Here is a 24,132-nt window from a genome sequence, read left to right as displayed (position 1 = left end):
TGCGAGCTTCTTTTCATTTTCTTTTGTTCGTTTCTTTTTCTTTTGCATTTTTTCTTTTGCAATTTTTTTTTTCTTTTCTTCTTTTTTTCTTTCTTTCTTTCTTTTTTCTTTCTTTCTTTCTTTTGTATTTTTCTCTTGCTCTAACTTTTGCCTGGACCGCCCTTCCGGGTTTTCGGCCCAGCGAGCCTCTCAAAGGGTACAAGTGTAGCAAGTCCATGCCAAATGGTTTTTTTTTGAAATTGAAGCCTCTCTGTGTCTAGGAGAACGGCTGTTGCATTGATTTGTGGAGAATCCATCAGGGTTACTCCACGAGCTTCTTCCGGCGAGATCTACTCCTTCCGATTCGGCTTTGATGCTTCTTGATCGAAGGCTACCTCAAAACTGGCCACACGGGCCTTTCATGGCGTTTGTCCGTTGAACTTTCTGAACATTCTGAACGGGTTCAAACTCGGAAAACAAATAGGTTGAATCTTGAGGCTGAGAGCGATCCTAGGCTGCGCAATCCCAAGAGCGATTCCACACAGGTCTTCGCAGGGCCGCGTAAAACATTTGCTTTTGAAAGTTTTTAAGAAAGCGACGAATCGCTCGCGCCGAAGATAGTGTGGAACCAATCTGGATCAGGCCAGGGTCCTTCTCAGTACTTACGCCAACAAGCATGATTTCATTCATAAAAAGGCTCAGCACGCCTCTCTTTTTCTCAAAATGATCAAAGTTTTGCAAAACCCGAGGAATTCCTTCCTCTTCGTTTTCATCACCGCAGTGTTCAAAAGGTTTGTTTTTTGAAAAACTTAGGTTAATGCAACGAATTTGGCACACAGGAGAGCAGGCAAGATGTACTGTCAGCCCATTCAAATTCTCCGGCCTTTATGCTGAAAGCAATCATGAAGTTGAGATAGCAACAGCTGTTTTGATCGGCTTTGTTGGTGCAACTGGCCCCTCGGCAGAAACAGACTCAAAACAAAAACAGATAATAACTACAAAAAAAAATGGTGTTCGGGGCAACAACCCCAGAATCACCAGGTATTATATACAACGGGGACTGACTCGATACAACAAGACAGACCCTTAAGCAAAAAAAGACTGACTCAAGACAAAGAGACAGACTCAAAAACAAAAGACTGACTCGACATCCAAGCCAGGATTTACAAAACTCGGTCTCACCGATGCTCAAAAATGCGTGCCAGACGCTTCAAAGATACACCAAATGTTGCCCGCAGGCGGTCCACTTCACATACTTGCAGTATCTGAGCCCTCAAAATCCAATAACTGAGTGGTGACGGGCTTGCCTGAGGTGGGTGGTAGGATAACCTTGTTATCAATCAAATCCTGCACTTCATGACGAAGGCGGGAACATCCATCGGTACTGTGACCGGACTGTTGATGGTACGCGCAGTACAAGGTAGCATCATGAGTGGCGGGGAGATTCTTCGGGAGTGGCCGGGGCTCCAAAGGCTTAAGATGCCCATTCTTCGCCAATATTAACAATGCCCTAGACAAAGGCATGTGGAGATCATGAAAAACCCTGCGCCCTCGGGGCAGGTACTTTGCAGTTTGAGGATTCTTGCCAGATGCGCTGGCGAAAGGATCAGCTGGCGCTGCCTTGGCCTTTTGAACTTTCCCCGGTGCAGGAGTGGGAGCTACTGGAATTGTCTGGGCATGACGGGGCCCATCCCGGTTTTCTGTCTGGCTTGAACTGCCTTTGGTTGGAGCGGGGAAAGCATCATCTACAGCTTTGGTCACTATTGCAGATGTTTGTTGCTTGTTCATCCCTCTGGCCTTCAGAGCCTCGACTGCCCACAGCAGTTGCTCAATGGGGTCGGCATCTATCTTTGCCTTGTCCTTTCCTCTGGCCTCAGCCTGATCAAGGGTCTGGGTTGGTGTTGGTATGTCGTGGCTATAGCCGGAAGCCACCTCTGGCTGGCTGAGCTCTATCACAATTCGCCCCAGTAGCGGGGGCTCCTGTGGTACAAAATTCCCGGCATACGGCGCCGCTGGCGGTGAAGCCGACATTCCATAGGCAAGGTCTGCCACAGACCTGTGGAGATCGCCTATCATTCCCATCAATTCGAAGGTGGTGGGCTCACGAGCCTGGTATAACTGGGGAGCCCAGACCGGGTGCACAACGGGCATCCTGGGTGGGTGTGACATGCTAATGCTGGCCTCATTCTGCGGAGTGGTCCCCTGCTCCGATACAGCCGTCATAACCACAATTTCTTCTGAACTTGGCGCCGCCATAAATCCTGCCTCAGCAAGGAGGGACACTAGCTATTCTGTTTCAACTCTGCAACTCTCTAAACCTTGAAAGAAAAACAGACAGCATTTCAGCCCAAACTGATCGAACACGGGTGTAGCCAAACAACTGTTCCCTACTGCTGATCACTGTTCCCAGATTTCTGTTCCCCAAAATACTGAATCTGATACCCGCGGATAACTGATTCCTACAACTGATACTGATACTTGGTATCTTCAGGTTTGATCCTCAAACTTGCAAACTGATACGTACTTCCCTGTAGAAATACATTCTAGAAGCACATAGCAAGTAAAGAGAAGAAAACACCCCTATGTTGGGGTAGGGTTTCCCTGTCCTATTTTGTCAGGAGCTAGGGTTTCACTACGCACACAGCGGTTTCAAACAACCTAATATCGGGTGAGCAACCTATCCTAGTTTGGAATGGTCACTATGGATTCCGAATATGCACTAGGTCGAATGGTCAAAAAGGGTGCCCCGGTAAACCGGGGTTTGTGTTCCCATGCTGTCAGAGCCCATAGCCGGTCAGCCTTATGGACATGTCTTGACAAGACAAGCCTCCGGCAAACCGTTCAGGAATGGCAGATGGCAAACACTGTGTTCCTAGGCGCACCAATGCACATGCAATGCAAAGAGACACATAAATGAAATCAAAACAGGATATCATGAGTTCGAGTCAAGCTCTCTAAAATCCCCAGCGGAGTCGCCAGAAACTGTAGCAGCGCCCGCGGGCCTCATGCTACAGTTCAGACTCGATTTGTGTCACGGTTCTAAATCTGAACCAAAGAGTCCAAATCCGGCAAATCGTTTTGAGAAAACAGATTTTTGAAAGAAGTGCCAAACATGGACTGCTTTGCCAGATACAGAGTCGCCACCTAAATATTTTTTTATGGGAGAATTTAGGAAACCCTGACTCGGTGCCGAAGGCCACATGTCCGTCATCACTGGAGTTGTCTCGGCTCGGGAGCTTGGGTACGATCGGGGAAGGTCAGCTACGAGCACCCCCTTTCGCCCGGTCCGAAGACCGGCCTCTACTAACCGTGATATCCGTTTTTGAAAACTTTATGTGTTCTTAAACCAATTGTTAGCCTAGAATTACTATGTTGTGCGCGCAGCAAACAAGTATAGACCAAATCGCCCAAATTGGAACAAAACATTTCATGTTTGTTTTGAAAATGGTTTGCTACTCGCAAGTAGGCTAAAATGCAGATTTTGCCACCCTCAAGTGGGCTTTTAGAAAAGATGATTTTGCCACTATCTAGTGGGCTTAAAACTCACAGTTTTAATGCATTATTCCAATTTAGGTAATTCAACCTCCATCCACAGGCATTCAAGCAGTTATATCACATAAGCAGCTAGCCTCATGGTGATCATGCTATCATGGCAACATTCACACGCATGCGATATGCTAAAGCATAAAAGCTTACCTAGTACTCCATGCCAAAACAGTAAACTAGTTAGCAAAAATGTGCGTGTCCTAGTTCATGTTAGATGCCTAATGCATCGCATACAAAGTGTTTGCTAGAATAGGCTCGGCTATCCTAAACATGGTATGTGAGAAATGCACAACTATCACATATTTAGTTTGAAAATTGAAGTATTGATGCAGTTAGCGTGATGTACCGAGCCTAATGCATGCAATACAAATGCATGGATGCACACATGCATAGCATAAGGTATGCCAAATTAAACGTGCCCTAATCTACCATCATAAGCAGGTAAATAAAAGGGAAGAAAGACGTGAGGTTGGAAGACATACACACACTCACGCACACTTATTACAGATTTGCCCTCGCTCGGAGGGACCGAATAAATATTACAAATTAATTAACTACGCAAGCTAATTAATATTACAAATTAACTAATTTAATTAACAAATTAAATAAATTAATTAAAGCAGGAAAACGCCTCGGGAAGCGCGCCACCATACGCAAGCTGCCTCTGTTTTCCTTCCTTTCCTCCTCTGGAGGCTGTCAAAGCCTCAGGATTGATCCCTTGGACAGAGAGGAGTACCACCGGCTGAATGAAACTTCCACCGGCAGTGTAGTATGTCCATCGGCACAAAGTTGAAGTTGTCGGCAGAGAAAATGGTGCCGGTCGGCACATTACACTGCCGGTCGGCAGAGTATTCCTGCAGAACCTGCAACTCACAGCAACAGAGGGCAAAACAAGGCATGGCAGCATATTTCAAGGCATGTATGCATCAACCATGTCTCTTATCATTGTGATGACTCAAAGGGACATGTGCCTCGGTTCTCGGACCACCAATCACGCATTTCCATGCATGATGGCCCAAAGAACCAAGTATGCAACTTTGATTTCAAATGTATGCAAACCAATCAAACAAAACTCCCAATCCCTATCACCCATTCAAGGAACAAGGAATGCATGCAAGATGCAATGCAACCTAGGCATACAAGCTAGGAATGCAACATGGCATGGCAAGGCACTTATGCAAGCATACAAGCATACATATGGCAATGCAAATAAATGGAAGGATGGACTTATACATGAATTAGGCAGCTCTAATAAGGCCTAAAACAGTGGCTAAAATGCTGTAAAATGAAGGCTAAATGGCATGCACACACATATGCACACAAGGACCAACACTTAAGCACAAATCAAACAACATTCAAGCACACTTGAAAGGGACAAACATGGACAATTAGCATGCATTATAAGCTTTGAAATCATGCTAATACATGGTGCCAAACCAAGCAACAAATCAAGCCAAGCATGCACCAAATGGCCTAAGTGTTCAAAGCAAATCAATGAGACATTGAACTACACTTAACAAGACCAAACAAGGCATGCAAAGAAGGACCAAAATCAGAAGTCTAGCATGTTAAAACAAAGCTAAAGGACTACTTAGATGGCATCTAAATGGCCCAAATACAAAGGCATACACCATGGCCAAAACATGGAGCATTGCAACACATGCTTTCAAAGCATTAAAGAGACATGCAAGGCAATCCAACAAGCATGGAAATGGGACTGAAATGGCATATAGGATGATCCCAAATCACCAAAACAATGCAAAGATGGCATGCTACACATGCACATACTCAAGGCCAACAAGCCCAAATACAAAGGAGCTATATAATGCATGCAAAGATCAACCCAAACGACTATGGACAGAGCTAAAACATGGCAAGATAAGCACATAAACTTCACAAATACAAGCCTAAAACATGCTCCAACAAAGGCTAACAACCTAGAACATGTTAAGGCACAAATGAGGCATTACATGGCAACTATGCTAAACATGCATGGAGTTCCAAAACCAACTTGAAATCATGTTATATCATGGATATATAAGCATGAAAAACAAACCAAATATGCCCAACACACACTCAAGCATAGGCTTCCTTAAGAGGCCAAAATGTGTCCTTTTCAAGGACAACAAGGAGAGGGGGTGGCCCTCTCCTTCTTGGGACTTCAAAGCATCATCTTCACCATTGAAATCCCTCAAGATTTCAGTGGTGAAGAGACCTCAACACCAAAATCCCGGAGCTAGCACAAAATGGCTCAAAATGAGGCCTTTTGAGGCCTAAGGGTGGTCAACAACCCTCAAACAACAAAACACTCTTAATAAACAATAAAGATGGCCTAAAAACAGAACTTTTTTATGTTATACAATAATCACAAAAACAGCTCTAAGACTAGTAGAAAATCAATGCAAAAATGGGGGAAAAAGGGACTAAAATCTCACCCTTGAAGACCCCTTTACAAATGGTGCTCCAATGGCCTCCTTGAGCTTGAATCCAACACCAAAACTTCAAAACACACTCTTTAGAACCTCAGCTCCAAGAGGAAGGTGAAACACTAGGTGTTTGTGTGCAATAGTGAGACACAAAACACCTAGTGTGCAAAATGAGGGGAAAAGAGAGATAGGTGAGTGTATCTAACCCTAACCCTAGAAAAACCAGAGCTCTCCTCTGTATTTTCCTCTCTCAAAAATGTCTAAAGCCCCTCTTTTGCCTTAGAGAGAGCCTCTCTCTATATGCCTCTTGTAAAGCTTCCAAGACAAGCTTTGCAAGAGGGAGATCCCTCCATACACGTGTATGGAGGGGAGCAAAAGTAATACAGCTGTCTAAAAAATATCTGCAAAAGCAGATGAACAGCAATCGGCCGGCCAAAAATGTCATCTTGGCCAAAAATAGTGCCGGTCGGCAACAAATAGTGCTGACCGGCAACAAAGAGTGCCGGCCGGCAAACTATATTGCCGGTGGCAGAAAACACCTGCCGGTGGCCTCTAGCCACTGCCGGTGATGGGTGGGGATGGTCTACAAGCCCCACCCTGCCTCTCCAAGGCAAGATGCAAGTGTTTGGTGCAAAACCAGACACTAAACGGTCGAGTTCGGGGATCCTGAGGCAAGGCACGCGAGCCGAGGCCTCCGGGAACTCCAAACGAACACAAACATGGATAATCACCGAGTGTTCAAACGGTGACGTCCAAGTCTTGAGGACGGTCAAAAATGGGGTGTCTACAGGCCTCTCCCGAGTAATCTCCTTCTCTCACATGATGCTACCCAGTATTGTGCGTACCATCAACAGGCTGGTCACACCACCGACAATTGCTTTCGTCTTCGCCATGAAGTGCAAGACTTGATCGATGACGAGGTCATCCTCCCACCTAGCTCAACAAAGTCTGTCACTACTGAGTTTGTGGACTTCGAAGATAATAAAAGTATGTGATCAGGGGTTGGCCCACCTGCGGGCGACGCTCGGTTTACTTCAGATGTGGCGTATGGAACGCACTGTTTTAAGCGTTTGCGAATGCTAGCTTTTGTAGTTTCTGACTCGGGTGTTGAGTCAGTTTTGTGGTTTTATTTTGAGTCTATCTCGTTGTTTTGAGTCAGTCTTTTTGATTAAGGTCTGTTTTGTTGTATCGAGTCAGTCCTGTTTTGTTAGAGTCGGGTGATTTCGGGGGTGTTACCTCGGACATCACTCGTTTGTTTTGGTATTTGTCTTTTACACTCTTTTGAGTCTATTTCTGCCAGGGAGCCAGTTACACCAGAAGATCCGAATGAACAGCAGTGGTTTTCGTGTTTTGTGTTTATTTCTGCCTTGAATCAGTTGAATCAGTTGTGCCAGAAGATTTGAGTGAAACGGCAGTGCTTTTCACCTGCTCTTCTGTACCTTGAAGTCATTGCATTGACCTAAATTTTTCAAAACTTTTTTTTAACACTGTGGTGAAAACAAAGATGAAGGAATTCCTCGGGATTTGTAAAAATTTGATCAATTGAGAGAAAGAAAGGCATGCTAAGCCCTTGATGAATGAGATCATGTTTGTTAACGTGAGTACTAAGAAGGACCCTGGCTTGATCCAGATTGGTTCTACACTGTCTTCAGCACGAGCGATTTGTCGCTTTCTTAAAAAAATTCAAAAAATATTTTGCGCAGTCCTGCGAAGACCTGTGTGGAATCGCTCTTGAGATTGTGCAGCCTAGGATCGCTCTCAGCCTCGAGACTCGACCCCCTTTTGCTTTCAAACAGTTAAACTTGCATTCAGAATTTTCAACGGTCAACTGCAATGTGAGGATTGTATGGCCAGATCAGAAGCACCTCTCGAACAATGGGCAATAGACGTCAGATAATGCACTCGAAGAGTCCAAGACGAAGATCAACAAGAATGCCAAATCCTAGAATGGAGGAAAGAAGAAAATACTGCCAGAGAACAACCAAGTTCCTATCCACAACACTAGGGGCAAATTCAGCCCCCATTAGATGGACTCCGACATCATCATCAAACAACAGCCACTCTCCTGGACTCAGATGGCTTCGAGATCTCAAAACCATTTGACATGGACAAAGCTATACTTTTACCCTTGAGAGGCTCGCTGGGCCTAAAACCCAGAAAGGGCAACCCAGGCAAAAGATAGAGCAAGAAAAAAAGAAATGAAAAAAAAAAAAAAAAAACAACAACAGAAAAGAGAAGAATTGAAAAGAAATAAAAGAAGAACAAAGCTCGCATGGTTGAAAACCCGAAAAGGGCGGCCTTGGCAAAAGTTAGAGTGTAAAAGGAGAGGTTAATACTTACGTGTCCCTTAACTGGAACTACGTAAGGCTTGATTCTCATGTTTGGAATACGTAGGCAACTTCATTCTAAAGTCTAGCCACAAACACTTCCAAATGGGTTGTGTCCATACAATGGTTTTGATCATCTTTGTTTTCTCTGTATCCGAGAGTTCGGTTGTGATCATCACTCTAAAGGCTGATTACAATGCGTTGTGGTGCTATCCAAACAAGGGGCAACTTTCCGTTGCCATACAGTGTGCTGCGGTGCCATTCGAACAAGGGGCAGCCTTCCGTTGCCGTGCAGCGCCATTTAGGCAAGGGGCAATTTTCCATTGCTTCCGATTTGAGGTGGTGCATCTCAGGAGTAGGTTCTGTGCCCGTTAAGCAGTGTCCGTTTGTAAAAATAGTTTTTGAGAATTTTTACTGAGGTTGACTAATTTTCTCGAAAAGTATTTCATTTTTCAAAACTGGACCATTTCTTAGACCCAAAATGGAAAAATTTCAGTGCTCATAACCTAACTTGCATGATTTCAAATCAGAAAATCGAACAAGTGTGTTAATCTAACCCTCATATTGGTCAAAATTGTTTTAGTAGAAAGCAAAAACAAAAAAATGGTCAAAATGATGAACTAGGGGCACAGTTAAGTCAGGTGTTCTGTCTTTTCCCCCATTGTCAACATACTTGCCAGAAAGGGCACTCTACCTGCCAGAGAAGGGCACGGCGGAAGCTAACAGAAAAGGGCTGAAAGCTCTCAACATCCTCCAAGCAACGAGGTATCAAGCCAAGTGTGAAGTGCGAATTCGAGTGGATCAAGTTACTCCACTTCCTCATCCGGGGCCTCGACTAAATGACATCGGAGGAGATAGCCATGAGCTGGTAATGTTGGGCATGAACCCACAACTTCTTGTTTATCCATCAAACCACCCAGGGGAGGGATAAAAAATGAGAGATTGAAGAATAGAGAGATGTGCGTTGAGAAAAAGTGAGAAAAGGGCTTTTTTTAGAAAAACTGAGATTGAGTGCCAGAGTGATGTGAGAATCACAAATGAGAAAGGGTGGGAAATAATATCCGAAGAAACTAGCTCCTTGCGAATTGAGGGGCCTCTTGCCTTTGTAACACGTCCGAGCGTCGTGTCTTTTGTTCTTGTTTGTCTCGATTCTTGTCTTGAGTCGTTTCAAGTGTCTGTGTTTGTTTTTAGGTTGTTTACCTTTTGTTTTCCGTTGTTGAGTCTTTTTCCCTGTATTCAGTCGTAGGCTCAATACCCGATTGAGAATTCATTTCTTGATTTTCAAAATGAATCGTTTTATGCTCAGAGTGCTGTGCCATTCTCCACGTTTGTTCTTCCACATTTGGAGCATCTGAGTATGTTTTAACTTCTGCCAATCCCATCTTTGCATCCCGTCTGTTCGGATTGAACTGTTTGTTCAGAATGACCTGTGTGCCAAATAAACTAAGCGCTGTGTTATAGGCTGTATGTTTAGAATGAGCAGTGCGTTGTATGAGCTGTGTGCTGAATGAACTCAACACTGTGTTATGAGCCGTGTGTTCAGAATGAGCAGTATGTTGTATGAGTTGCTTTGTTGTTAGTCAGTTCACCACCTGGTTATTAATACAAGTGTTTAATTTTCAGACAAAAGTTCAATCTCATTTACATTGTTGTGTAAAGTGATGCGATGCGATGAATAAAATGTGCAAAATATAACTCTTTTTCAAAACAAAAAGCTTGTTTCATTACATCATCTTTTCAAGTACATAGTTTTGAGGAAAATAAAAGCTGCCTGAGGCAGTACAAAGTGCTCAAACTGCTAGCTAAAAGGAAAATAAAGCAAAAAGAAAGAAAAGCAGCAAAAGTCTAGATCAACGTCAACTGGTCTCAGGCATGAGAGTCTGTCCTCGTCCTCTTCTTGGACGAAGGTCCAGGAGCATCATCGTCGGCCCTACCATCTGAGCCCGAGCCTGAGTCATCTCCAGTCTCATCCTCAGACGACTTTGCCTCTGCCTCTGTCTCGAACTCATCATCATCTGGAATCGGTGCCCGCGAGCTGCTCCCAACATGAGTGCGCCCCGCTTTGGTGCGGGGGGTTACTGTGGTCCCTCGTCCTGCTGGAGCACCCCCTGCAGCCGGTATCTGGAATGGGGGCTGAAAAGGACAAATGGTAAATACATCAGTTATGCTACGCAAAGCAGAGTATGAATACAGAATGCAGCGTATGAGTACAGTGTATGAATGCTGTGAGCAGTATATCAGTGTAGAATGCCGTGTATGAGTACTGTAAGCAACGTATCAGTATAGAATGCAGTGACTGGGTACAGTGAGCAGTGTGTCAATACAGAATGCAGTGACTGGGTGCAGTGTATGAATGCCGTGAGCAATGCTGTGAACAAATCCATGGGTTACAGTGTATCAAAGCCGTGAGGGCCGCGTATCAAGTGCCATGTTGACAGTGCGATGCATCAGATTATGTGTGAAACAGATTATGCACAGTTTGAGATTGTGGTTGAAAGTGCTTACCGGGATACTGTAAATAGCCAGCAGGTCGAGGCTCCGCTGTAGCATCCCCATCACGGAAGCAGTCAACTCCAAAGACTGGCGAGTGTACTCGGCGGAAGTCTGCAAGAGTGTTAGAAACATCAGTATTCTGCGGAACATCAAGAGAAATGAAATGAAATGACTGTACAAGATGCAAAATGCAGTAGTACATACTTGTAGAATCCGACCAGCTTGTGATCAGGCGGAGGGAGAGCGATGGGGATCTGGTAAGTCTCCCCACCCTGCCCTCGGCAAGTCATCATAGTAGGCAGCTCGGGCCACCCAGCTCCCTGCCATCTCCGGGGCCCACTCTTACCTTGGGCCCGAGGTGCCCGCGATGCTCCTGCTCTCCCAGCTGGCGCCACTGGTCTCTCTTTCTCAACTCGGCTGGCACCGGTCAAAAGCCGCATGATATAGGTCTGGACGAACTCCGCATAGTCGCCCTCGTCTACAAAGCGCTCATAGCTCCAGCTGATGGTGTAACTCATCATCTCTGCTAAGGTATATCTCTCAGTGTCCCTCACATGGGTAGGAGGAGGTGCTGGAACCAGCTACTCTGGCACGCCCAAGATCTGCCGCAAGAAGCGCTCCCCAAAGTACTAGGCACGGCAAACCGGGCCCTCTAATAAGACTCTGAATCGGGCAGTCTCCTGAGCGCCGGCATACCGCTCCCGAACTGCGATGGGCAACGAGGCCCACGACTGCTAGGTGATCTGCAAATAGCAGTAAATACAGTTTGTTATCTGTTATTTAAGGTACATTGCAAAGAAAAGACAATAAACTGAAATGTTTGACATACCTCGGCTGCGGTGATGGTGTCAAAGTAGCGGCGGAAGAACGTGAAGGGCTCCCGCGGCCTCTGCTCGCATCTCACGTCAAAGCGGTGAGAAAATGGGACTCTGAGGGGCATCTCCTCATCTGGTACTGGGGCAAGCCTAGAAAGTAGGCATACACCCACAACTACAGAACGAAACAGAGCAGACATGAGTAGGCTTATCAGATAAAGCAGTATACAGATAAAAGCGGAAATCAGAAAACAGTGTGCAGCGTATTGTGCAATGTGTGCGGTGTGTTGTGCAGTGTGTGCAATGTACAGTCAGTGTAGAACAGATTGCGTGTGCGCAGTGTGTATGGTGTGCAGATAATGTAAAACAGAACTGAAAAGACAGAAAAGGAAACATGTACCTTCCAGGCTTGCCAGTAGCCTCTGAGTAATTGCCCGCTGAGGTGGGAAGATGAGCTCATGTACTCGTAAAGAGTGGCCAAGCCTGCGCCACCCCAGTTGTAGCTGCAGATCTGTGTCACATCCACAAGCATGCTCAGCAGGTAGAGGGCGACAGTGTTCGCCCGGTCGGCGAAGAGTGTGGTCCCTAGCAAAAACATGATAAAACCGCGAGCGTACTGCTCCTCCTCCTCCTGGGTAGTAGGCGCCTGGATCCAAAAATGATCCTCGAACCATGAGTATCGCACGAACCCTGCCTGAGTGAGAGGTGGCTGAGTGCTGAGCAAGTACATCTGAGTGGCATCTCACTCGTCCATGTCTGTATCAAAGTGGATCGGTTCACCCCCCACTCCGATACCTGTGAGCATGGAGAAGTCGAAGGGAGTCATCGTTATCTCCCCGGTGGCGGAAAGGTGGAAGGAGTCGGTGGTGTCCCACCACCTCTCCACCAGAGCAGCAAGGAGGGGCTTACTCACAGTGAGGTGCGAGAGTCCCATGCAAAAGTCCCAAAGCCGGCCCGGTCGACAATACGACAAACCACGTCGGGCAGCTCCATGTACCAACCTCTTGCGACAACATTCCCATACCCTCGGAAGGCATGGGAATCTCCCTGTGGTCAAAACAAACGGTTGCGAAGCAGTGTTACAAATACAGTGTTGAACTCAGAATTGATGAAAATGCAGCATGTATGCGCGTGTTCAGATTCAAACAGATATCGGGTGTGGGTGTGCCCGCAGTGAACTACAGCATGTGATGTATCAGTGTGTTTGAGTGGTTCAATGGAAAATACAGCGTGTGTACACGTGTTCAGATTCAAACAGATATCGGGTGCGGGTGTGCTCGCAGTGAACTATAGCATGCGATGTATTAGTGTGTCTGAGTTAAGCAGTTAAAGAGCAGAATCACTATTGCAGTTATGTGTTCCACATTGTAGAAAATGAAATAGGGAAGAGTGTACCTCGGAAGTGCCATAGGATAGATGTGACTCTGGCTCGCGCAGCAGAAGCTCCAGTGGCACGCGTCGCTCCTAGCTCCTGAAGTGACGGAGGCTGTCAGGAGGAAGCACGTGTATCGCCGGCCTGTAGGCCGCCGGATCGAACGGCCGGATATGAAGAGGCAGGAGCTCGGCCTCAGGGTCCATGTCCAACTCCGGGGGAGCCCCGCCGCCTGGAATGTCGTCTGCCATCTCAAGAATAGTGTGAAAATGGCCAAAAGTGTGAAAACCGGGCAAGAATGTGAAAAGTCAAGCCAAAAGTCAACCCCGAGAGGATGAAAAATGGGCAGAAAGGTCAGAGTCCGAAAAAGGCACAAAGATCGAGGTAAACTGGGGGAAACAAATCCCAAGTGGTGGAAATCGAGAAAGAGACACCGAAACTAAGATTTGTTCGGTTCAAAACGTATGAAACGGGGAGGTTTTCGCGAATCGAACGACGAAAAGGGTGCTAAAACATTGTAAAAACTCCGACCGAGGGTTGGAAAATCACCTAGAGAGAGAGGGGAGAGGCTTTCGAGCTTGTGAGAAGTGAAAATATGGGGTTTGGAACCCCATACTTAAAGACTCGTGGCCAAAGGAGAAAACTATCCCGATACAGCAATATTTGGCCGGTCGGCCAAATTGTTCGCCGGTCGGCCAAATATTTGGCTGGTGACCTTATCTCGTGGCTGATGGATGGCCGGTGGTCTTCCCCGGTGGCCGGTGCATCTCTTGCACCCTTGTTTGGGTCATTTATGTGGTTACGGACCTTCATTACTCAAGACAGTGCAAGAAAGTGCATTTTCAAAGCTTAACCGGTCTTCGTGTTGACCTCGAGCCTTGTCTTCTGTGCGTGGCACTTGATACGTACGAGGTGTATCCTTTTTTTTCGTATCCTTTTGTCTCTTGAGAAATTCAGAAATTTCTTTACATGCGTTGCATTACAACGTTTTTTTATGAGCGCGCGTTGGTTATACATCATTTCACTCGCGTTGTTATGCACACATTTTGTGCGTTGTCGCGCACGCCATACTTGCATTATTATGCACATTCTTTATCACGCATTGTCATGCGCACCTTACATGCATTGTCACGCATCTTCCCTATCTCGCATTGTCATGCGCATTTCATTCGCATTGTCATGCATTTCCTTAAACATGCATTGTCATGCATTTCCTTACCTTGCATTGTCATGCATCTTCCCTATCTCGTATTGTCATGCGCATTTCATTTGCATTGTCATGCAGTTCCTTATCTCGCATTGTCATGCGCATTTCATATGCATTGTCATGCATTTTCCTTATCTCGCATTGTCATGCATTTCATATGCATCGTCATGCGCACCTTACATGCATTGTCATGCATTTTTCTTATCTCGCATTGTCATGCGCGCCTCACATGCATTGTCATGCATGTTTCTTGTCACGCATTGTCATGTGCACCTCATTTGCATTATCATGCATTTCCTTATCATGCATTGTCATATGTTTCCTTATCATGCATTGTCATGCATACCTCATCATGCATTGTCATGCATTTCCTTATCATGCATTGTCATGCATATCTCTCTTGCATTGTAATGCATTTCAAAAAAAAAAAAGGACGTGCGTTGTCACGCATTTGAGTTCATTTGCGTTGTCATGCATTTCAAGAAACGAGCGTTGTCACGCATTCGAGTTCATTTGCATTGTAGTGCATCCCAATAGTATGCATTGTCATGCATTTTAGTAAATCATGCATTGTCATGCATTTCAATTACACGCATTGTCATGCATTTTTCATCTACATTTCAGTTTATGCATTGTCATGCATTCTCATTCATGCATTATCATGCGTGTCTCATTTGCATTGTCGTGTATCCCAATAGTATGCATTGTCATGCATTTCAGTAAATCATGCATTGTCATGCATTTCAATTACACGCATTGTCATGCATCTTTCATCTACATTTCAGTTCATGCATTCTCGTTCATACATTGTCATGCGTGTCTCATTTGCATTGTCGTGCATCCCAATAGTATGCATTGTCATGCATTTCAATAAATCATGCAGTATCATGCATTCCAAATACACGCATTGTCATGCATCTTTTATCTACATTTCAGTTTATGCATTGTCATGCATTTCAGTTCATGCATTGTCATGCGTGTCTTATTTGCATTGTCATGCATTCCAATAGTTTGCATTATCATGCATTTTAGTTCATGCATTATCATGCATGTCTCATTCGCATTGTTATGCGTCTCAATAATATGCATTGTTATACATTTCAATAACGTGTATTGTCATGCATCTCTTATTTGTATTGTCATGCATTTCGAACAACTTGCATTGTCATGCATCTTCCATTTGCATTATCATGCACGTCAATCTCTCGCATTGTCGTATATTTCATGTGCATTGTCTCACACCACTCTAACTTTTCTCCACTCGCGTGCCGCGTGTGGATGTAACTCTAACTTTTCTCCACTCACGTGCCGCGTGTGGACGTATGTAACTTTTCTCCACTTGCGTGCCGCATGTGGATGTAACTAACCCTTACTAACCCCTTTCTCCCCTTTTCGTATTGTTACACACATTGCATGTGTTTTCGCGTGTGCTTTACTTACATGTGTTTATGCACCTTTCTCCCCTTTTCGCATTGTTACACACATTGCATGCGTTTTCGCGTGTGCTTTACTTACATGTGAAACATAGTAAAGTTAACTAATAATCAGAATAAGAACACATGAGGTTTATAAAACATCATATCATGATAGTAGAGGCCGATCCTTTGATCGGGCGAGCAGGGGTGTTCATTTCAGGACCTTCCCCTCTCGTACCCAAGTTCCTGAGCCGAGGCAACTTTGGCGATGACGGACACGTGGCCTTTGGTACGAGTCAGGGTTTCCTAAAATTTTTCAAAATAAAATATTTAGGTGGCGACTTTGTAATTTGGCAAAACAGTCCAATTTTGGCGTTATTTGATTTAAAATCGATTTTCCAAAATGATTTGCCGGATTGGACTCTTTGGTGTTTATCAGTCTCACATTGCATTTTGTGAGATTAGATTCTGAACCATGACAGGAGTCTGAACTGTAGTAAGACCAATTTGAGCCTCTCCGAAAGGGGGGCGTGCGAAGGAAGCCAGGTCTACACTATTTATTTCTTGGGCTTGAATTTGTTTTGATTTTGATCCATTTAAATTGTTTCTTTGAGCAAAATATTTGTTGTATATATCTGTTTATGTTGTTGTTGAGGGCTATGGTCCACTTATCTTCTTTCCAAATGATCCCTGTTAACAAAATAGGTGAAAGGAGTGAAAACCATCAAAAAAGCCTCTCTTGGGCCTCTGTCCTGAGATACTGCACTGACCGAAGTCCCAACTGGAAAGGGAATTCGACCAGCTCATTTCTACTTCAGCCAGCTCACCTAGTGTCTGGCCGGTCATTTCGCCTAAGAATAGAACATCTAGTTTTTGGGAAATGCTCCCTTCAGCAGTGCTGGAGCCCCTAGATTGCTTTTGTTTTTTTCTTTATTTAGTATGATTTGTTAGATTCAGCAGTAGGTAGGCTGAATCGATTCGTTATTGTAATAATTTCTCTCTCCCCATTTTCTTATTCGAATTGTTGTAATAATCTTCTAACCCCACATTTTTCTAACCTTTTTATTTATCCGCTTTCGGTATTGCATTATGTTTTTCTTTATTATGCATGTATATTGCATCCATTTTTCTATGCATTTGGGTTCGGATCATCTGCCTTAATAGGATGTGTTATCTTCTAAGATGAATACATGCGTAAATCCATGTATTGTGGTGATACTCATGCTATATCTTAGTAATCCAGACTCCTAGGAACATCTTCTGTGTGTTTTGCATTAGGAATTTGCATATAGGATCATCCCTATCAATACATATCTGTATATATCTTGTGGGCTCGCCTTGGAGTACTAGGTGAGCATTTTTGAGCTTTAGCATATTGCATGCGTGTGTTCCTTACCATATCTGTTGTTATGCCATGAGGCTAAGTGCTTAAGTGGGGTATCTGCTTGAATGATAGTGGATGGAGGTTGTGTTATTTATTTTGGAATTTAGATGATTCTTATGTTGTAGATTTTATCCAAGAAAACTATTTTCAAAAGTGCATGAAATTAAAGCATAACCAAAATTTACGATGCAATCTATATTTGACTGCCTTAAATAGTAATGGTAGCATTATTAATAATCAGAATATGGATTTACATTGCTTATAAAAATAACATAGTAACTTAGTAGAGGCCGATCTTTGATCGGGTGAGTGGGATGCTCAATTAATAACCTTTCCCTCTCATACCTATGTTCTTAAGCCGATACACTTTGGTTATGACAGACGGTGGCCTATGCACAAGTCAAGGGTTTCCTAATTTCCCCAAAAGATTAGGTGGTGACTCTGAAATCTGGTGATGTAGTCCATTTCTGGAAATAATTTTCAATAAAATGGATACAATTATGCAATTTTCTTTTTCATGTTAGGCCACCAGTAATTTTGCTTCAAATCTCAAAACATTTTATTGTTGCCCGGATGCATTGCAAACTTAGACTTGTGAGCTTCTTCTAAGATCATTTTCTTTAAATCAGAAATATTTGGAATACAAAGCCTTCCCTGGAATTTCAACACTTGGTTCTCAACACTGAATCCCAGTCTTAGATCTGATTCTATTCGTCAAACACTTTCTTGAGGAATTCATGCTCCAGTTGCTTTTGATTTATCTCTTTAATAATTGTCGATTGAGCCAAAATTAAGACCATCATTCCGCTTTGTTCATGAAATATCACTTCAATTTCGAATATTTCCAAGTCTTTCAACAATTTTCATTGTTCAGTAAGTAAACATGCCAAATTTCTTGTTGATTTTCTGCGAAAAGAATCGGCTATTGCATTGGCTTTGACCAGATGATATTGAATCTGAAGATCATAGTCTTTAATCAGTTCTAACCATCTCCTCTATCGCATGTTGAACTCCATTTGAGGAAGAAGTGCTTTAAACTTTTGTGGTCGGTATAAACTTCACGTGTTGCTCCATATAGGTAGTGGTGCCAGATTTTCAAAGCAAATACAATGGTGGCCAACTCCAAGTCATAAGTTAGGTAGTTCTTTTCATGAGTCTTTAATTGCCAAGTCACATAAGCTATTATTTTACTGTTTTGCATCAAAACATAACCCAAACTCTTACATAAAGCATCACTATAAATGACGAACCTCTGTACCTGATGGCAATGTCAAAATCAGTGCTGTGGTTAGCCTTGTTTTTAGTTCTTGAAAAGCAGACTCTCGCTTATCGGTTCATTCAAACAATTCACTTTTTCAAGTAAGTTGGGTAATGTAGACGTTCCCGAACGCCCCGGGAGGACGAGTTCCGATCTGTTCGTTTTGGGTTCACTACAGTTCAGGACTCTCAAATTGTCACGGTTCTTAAGCTGAACCAAAGAGTCCAAATCCGGCAAATCGTTTTGGAAAACAGATTTGTAGAAAAGAAATGCCAAACATGGACTGCTTTGCCAGATATAGAGTCACCACCTAAATATTTTCTTTTGGGAAATTTAGGAAACCCTGACTCGGTGCCAAAGGCCACGTGTCCGTCATCACCAAAGTTGCCTCGGCTCGGGAACTTGGGTACGATTGGGGAAGGTCAGCTATGAGCACCCCCTCTCGCCTGATCAAAGATCGGCCTTTACTAACCGTGATATCTTGTTTTGAAAGCATTATGAGTTCCTATTCCGATTATTAATTTAGAATTACTATGTTATGCACACAGCAAACAAGTATAGACCAAATCGCCTAAATTGGAACAAAACATTGCATGTTTGTTTTGAAAATGGTTTGCTACTCGCAAGTAGGCTAAAATGCAAGTTTTGCCACCCTCAAGTGGGCTTTAGAAAAGATGGTTTTGCCACTATCTAGTGGGCTTAAAACTCATAGTTTTAATACATTATTCCAATTTAGGTAATTCAACCTCCACCCACAAGCATTCAAGCAGTTATATCACATAAGCAAGTAGCCTCATGGTAAGCACGCTGTCATGGCAACACTCACACGCATGCAAGGATGCTAAAACATAAATGCTCACCGAGTACTCCAAGCCAAAACAGAAACTAGTTAGTAATCATATGCATGATCCTAGTTCATGTTAAGATGGCTAATGCAACACATGCAAGATGCAGCTATAATAGGCTCGGCTATCCTAATGATGGCATGTGAAATGCTGTAACTAACAGGTATTCAACTTGGAATTGAAATACAAGTGCAGTTAGTATGATGTACCGAGCCTGGTGCATGTAGGACAAATGTATGGATGCACGCATGCATAGCATAAGGTATGCTAATTTAAATATTCCCTAATACTAACCATCAAAAGCAGGTAAGTAAAAGGGAGAAAGAAGTGGGGGATTGGAAGACATGCACACACGCACCCACATTTATTACAAGTTAGCCCTCACTCGGAGGGACCGAAAGAATAATACAATTTAACTAACTAACAAGCTAATTAAATATTACAGACCACCTAATTAATTAATCAAATTAATTAATCTAATTTAAGCAATAAATAGCCTCGGGAAGAGGGTCCAACGCGATGCGTGCTCGATTCCGCTCGGATGTCACTGCCATGCACAAGTTGCCTCTACTTTGGCTGTTCTGCTTCTCTGAAGACTACACAAGTCCCAGGGTTGCTTCTCTGAGTGCTGTGGAGCACCACCGGCCGTGAGGAATAGTCACCGGCCATGAGGAATGGTCATCAGCCATAAATTAATCCATCGGCCACTTATGGATGGCCGGTCGGCACTGCAGATGGCCGGTCGGCCAAATCTTCCTGTAGAAACTGTTTTTGACAGCAGCAGAGGGAAAAACATAGCATGGCAATGCATTTCAAGCAAATGTGTGCATGGCCACTCTCCCAATCATGTTATGGACTCAAGGGAGCGTGGTCCTCGACCCTCGGGCCATCAATTATGCATGATGGCCTAATAAGCCATGTTTGCAACTTAATGTAAAAATGCATGTAACAAAGAGGAGATGAATGCCAACACCCTATCATGTTGGGGTCAAGGGGCTTGGCGACCGAGGGTTGAGACGTGTTTTGTCACTTGAAGTGCAAACACTCCTCAGCCCTCAAGTTTCGCTTGACACCCCAAACCAAACAATGCAATGCATGTATACAAATTTGGCTCAAAGATGCAACATGAATAATGCAATGCGAAGGGGCAAACCTCAGCCCACCCCAAAACAGTGACAAAAGATGCCTAAAATGATGAACAAATACTCATGTAAGCATACACACCAATAGGCCCAAGATTAAGGCATAACCAAGGGGTATTCTACTACCACTACCCCAAGCCAACATGGGATGAGCTATATAACCAAAAACAGAGTTTGGATGCATTGAAATAAGTCCTAAAACCCTCTGATATGGCAGCCCTGAAGGCTTAAACACTTAGGCATGCACAATGCTCATTTCAAGGCATAAAAGGACGCATCTTCAAAGCATGAATGAGGTGATGAATGCAAGCATACAAGCATGGTTTGGGGACTGAAATGACATGGCAAATGACTCCAACTCATTGAAATAGGCCAACTAGGGCATGTTTATGACTCACACACTTTGGGCTCACAAGCCAAAATGCATAGCAACCACATCAAACATGTCAAGCATGACCAAATCAGTAACCAACAGACCTTAAGCATGGAAAAATAATGCTAAAACCTTCTTAGGACCAAGCCAAAAACATGCTCAAATGATATGCTACAACATGATACACTTTAAGCCAAATGATGGGATTTCAAAGCAAGTGTATTATACATGCAAAAGGCCAAAAAAACCAACATGAGGCAGAGACAATACATGCTAAATGAGCACCAAATAAGCTCTGAAATAAAGCCAAACAAGACTAGGCATGCATGCTACCATATTGAGCCAAATATGCAAACAAAAGAGAGACCAAGGGAGAGGGGTGCCCCTCCCCTAAGAAAAACCTCAAAACCTCTTCTTCACCACTGAAAATCCACTGGATTTCAGTGGTGAGAAAGCCAATACATAAGAGTAACCAAAGCCTAACAAAAGAGCACAAAAAGAGGCCAAAAGAGGCCTAAGAAGGGGAGGTCGGCCCCAAACAACCAAATGACCTTAATGAAAGATCTCAAGCATTAAAATACAAGACTTTTTTCAGTTATACACAAAGTCTAAAACAGCAAGCAAGGTAGGCAAAAATCTAGTGCAAGATTGGGGAATCTAAAGTAAGAATGTTACCCTTGAAGAACCCTTGAGGAACAGCAAGATCAGCCACCTTCCTACGATCAAAACCAGTCCAAAAACTCAAGAACAAACCCTCTAAGCCTCTCAAGGTCGAAGTGTGGTGTAATGGTGTGTGTCTTAGTGCAAAACTAAGGTCAAAACACACTTTTAGGCCACAAAACACACATAAAAGAGGAAAGAGAGGGAAATATATATAGAGAGAGTGATGTATATCAAAATATATGTATAAGCTCTGGTTTTTTTTGTCCAACCCCCAACAATGGAGGAGGGGGCCTCTATATATAGACAAAACAAAGGTTTGAAGCTTCTCAAAGAAGCTAAACAAAAAAAGGGTTCAAAGGGGGCAAGGCTTCGTGAGGAAGCTAGGATAGCTGGCAAGCTTCTTGAGGAAGCTTTAACAAAGGGTCAAGCTTCCTCAAGAAGCTTTGACCAAAAGGGTGCAAAAAGGGCAAGACAGCCACATGTATGCCCCGGGGCAGGTTTGGTGCATTCAAGCTAGCACAGCTGGCATGCACCATGCCTGAAAAAGGTAAAAAGGTGCTACCGGCTAGAAAAGGAGGTCACCGGCCAAACAGATGGCCGGCCGGCCATACTGAGTGCCGACCGGCCAATGGTATCATTCACCAATGGCCGGTAGCCTCAAAACATGGCCGGTGGCCTCAAACCAAGGCCAGTGGGTGTCAGGGGTAGCTAACAAGCTACTTTCTACCCTCAGAAGCAAAAACACAAGTGTTTGGTGCAAAACCAAACACAGAACGGTCGAGTTGAGAGATCCTGAGGCAAGGCGCGTAGCCGAGACCTCCGGGAACTCAAAACGAAACACAAACATGAGTAATCACCGAGTGTTCGAGCGGTGACGTCCAAGTCTTGAGGACGGTCAAAAATAGGGTGTCTACAGGTAAGTGGTACGGCTATCTTTGAGAAGTCTTTCACAAACCTTTTGTAATATCCAGTCAATCCCATAAAACTTCAAACTTCTGTCATATTTGTCGATGTAGGCTAATTCACAATTGCCTCAATCTTTTACGGGTCGACAGAAATTTCATCCCTATTAATCGCGTGCCCTAGAAACATAACTTAATCTAACTAGAATTCAAATTTCTCTAGTTTCGCATACAGTTTCTTTTCTCTACGTGTTTGTAGAATAATTCTCAAATGTTGTTCATGTTCTTCTTTACTTCTGAAATAAATTAGAATATCATCAATATGAATAAATAAATTCATCAAGATAGGATTTGAAAATTTGGTTAATAAGGTCCATAAAAGTTCCAGGTGCATTTGTTACTCCAAACGGCATAGCTAAAGATTCATAGTGTTTGTACCTTGCTCGGAATGCGATTTTCTCAATGTCTTCAGCTGTCACCCTCAATTGAGGGTACCAGGATCTCAAATCAATCTTTGAAAACACTTATGAACCATGTAACTGATCAAATAAGTCGTCAATATGAGGTAAAGGGTATTTCTTCTTAATTGTTAACTAATTCAATTCTCAGTAATCAATACAGAAGCATAATGTTCCATCTTTCTTTTTCACGAATAGAACTGATGCACCCTATGGCAAAGTACAAGGTCGGATAAAACCCTTATCAAGCAAATCTTGTAACTGAACTTTCAATTCTTTCATTTCAGCTGTTGACATTCTATACAGAGTTTTTGAGATGGGTTTGTAACATGCTCGGGGCCTACCCATACGTGTTAAATAGTTTGGACCCTCGACTTCTATGATCTAGTCTCACGAGTGCAATGTGAAACATATATGAGAGTTCAGATTCGGCAACTTTATAGAAAATCAATTTTATTGCAAAACCATTGCCAAAAATGGACTATATCACTAGATCTTAGAGTCGCCACCTAATATTTTGGGGAAATTAGGAAACCTATGACTCATGCCAAGGCCACTGTTTGTCGTAACCAAAGATGCTTGGCTCGAAGCCTTAGGTATGAGAGGGAAAGGTCATAAATTGAGTACTCTCACTAACTCGATCAAAGATCGGCATATACTAAACTATGATATAAGTTTTATTAACTTTATATGTTCATACTCCGGTTATTAAATAAATCCTGCAATTTACTATGTGAAGTATACAAGTATAGACTATGTCATTAATTTTGAAACAATTTGATTTCATGTGTTTTGAAAGAGTTTTGAAAATGTGCAACTCAAATAAATTGAGTTTACAAACAATGAAAACCAATATCATTCCAAATTAAGCAACACAACCTCTATCCACCGACATGCATACAATTATATCAAGTAAGCAAGTAGCCTCATGGTAGGATGCAAAACGTAGTAAGAAAAACACACACAAATGGGATGCTAAAACATAAAAAACTTATATGTTTACCGACGTCTCGTGAACAGCTACAAAACAAAGTTAGTAAAATATGCATGATCTTATATACAATATCCTAATGCAATTCACTCATGAAATGCAACTAAAGATTCAACTTCTACTATATGACATGTGAATCATCTCAAGAACATGAGGTAGTGCACATAATCACATAAGAATTGATTAAATCCACAAATGTAAACTAAGTCGAATCAAGATGCATGAAATATGGATGCAAAGCATAGATAGGATGAAAAACCAAACTATGATGCTTATGCACAAATAAGGAAAGTAAGTAAAAGAATGGGATAAAAAGAAACGGGGCGAGGAATTATTACAACACTTGAAAAAATAATTACAAACCAAATTAGAGAGAGAGAGAGAGAGAGAGAGAGAGGAAAATATTACATCAAAATAAAAAAAACCCTCACAAAACACTCAAATAAAAACAAAAACAAAATAAAAGTTTCAGGTGTCTTGGAAACCTTCGGAAATTGGTCAACATCGGTAGACTACGCCGTCTTGTCCAAAAGAAG

Source organism: Camellia sinensis, chromosome 3 (genome assembly GCF_055761805.1).
Source record: "Camellia sinensis isolate YWXY chromosome 3, ASM5576180v1, whole genome shotgun sequence".
Taxonomy (NCBI): Eukaryota; Viridiplantae; Streptophyta; class Magnoliopsida; order Ericales; family Theaceae; genus Camellia; species Camellia sinensis.
The sequence above is the reverse complement of the archived record's forward strand: the minus strand, read 5'-3'. Positions refer to the sequence as shown.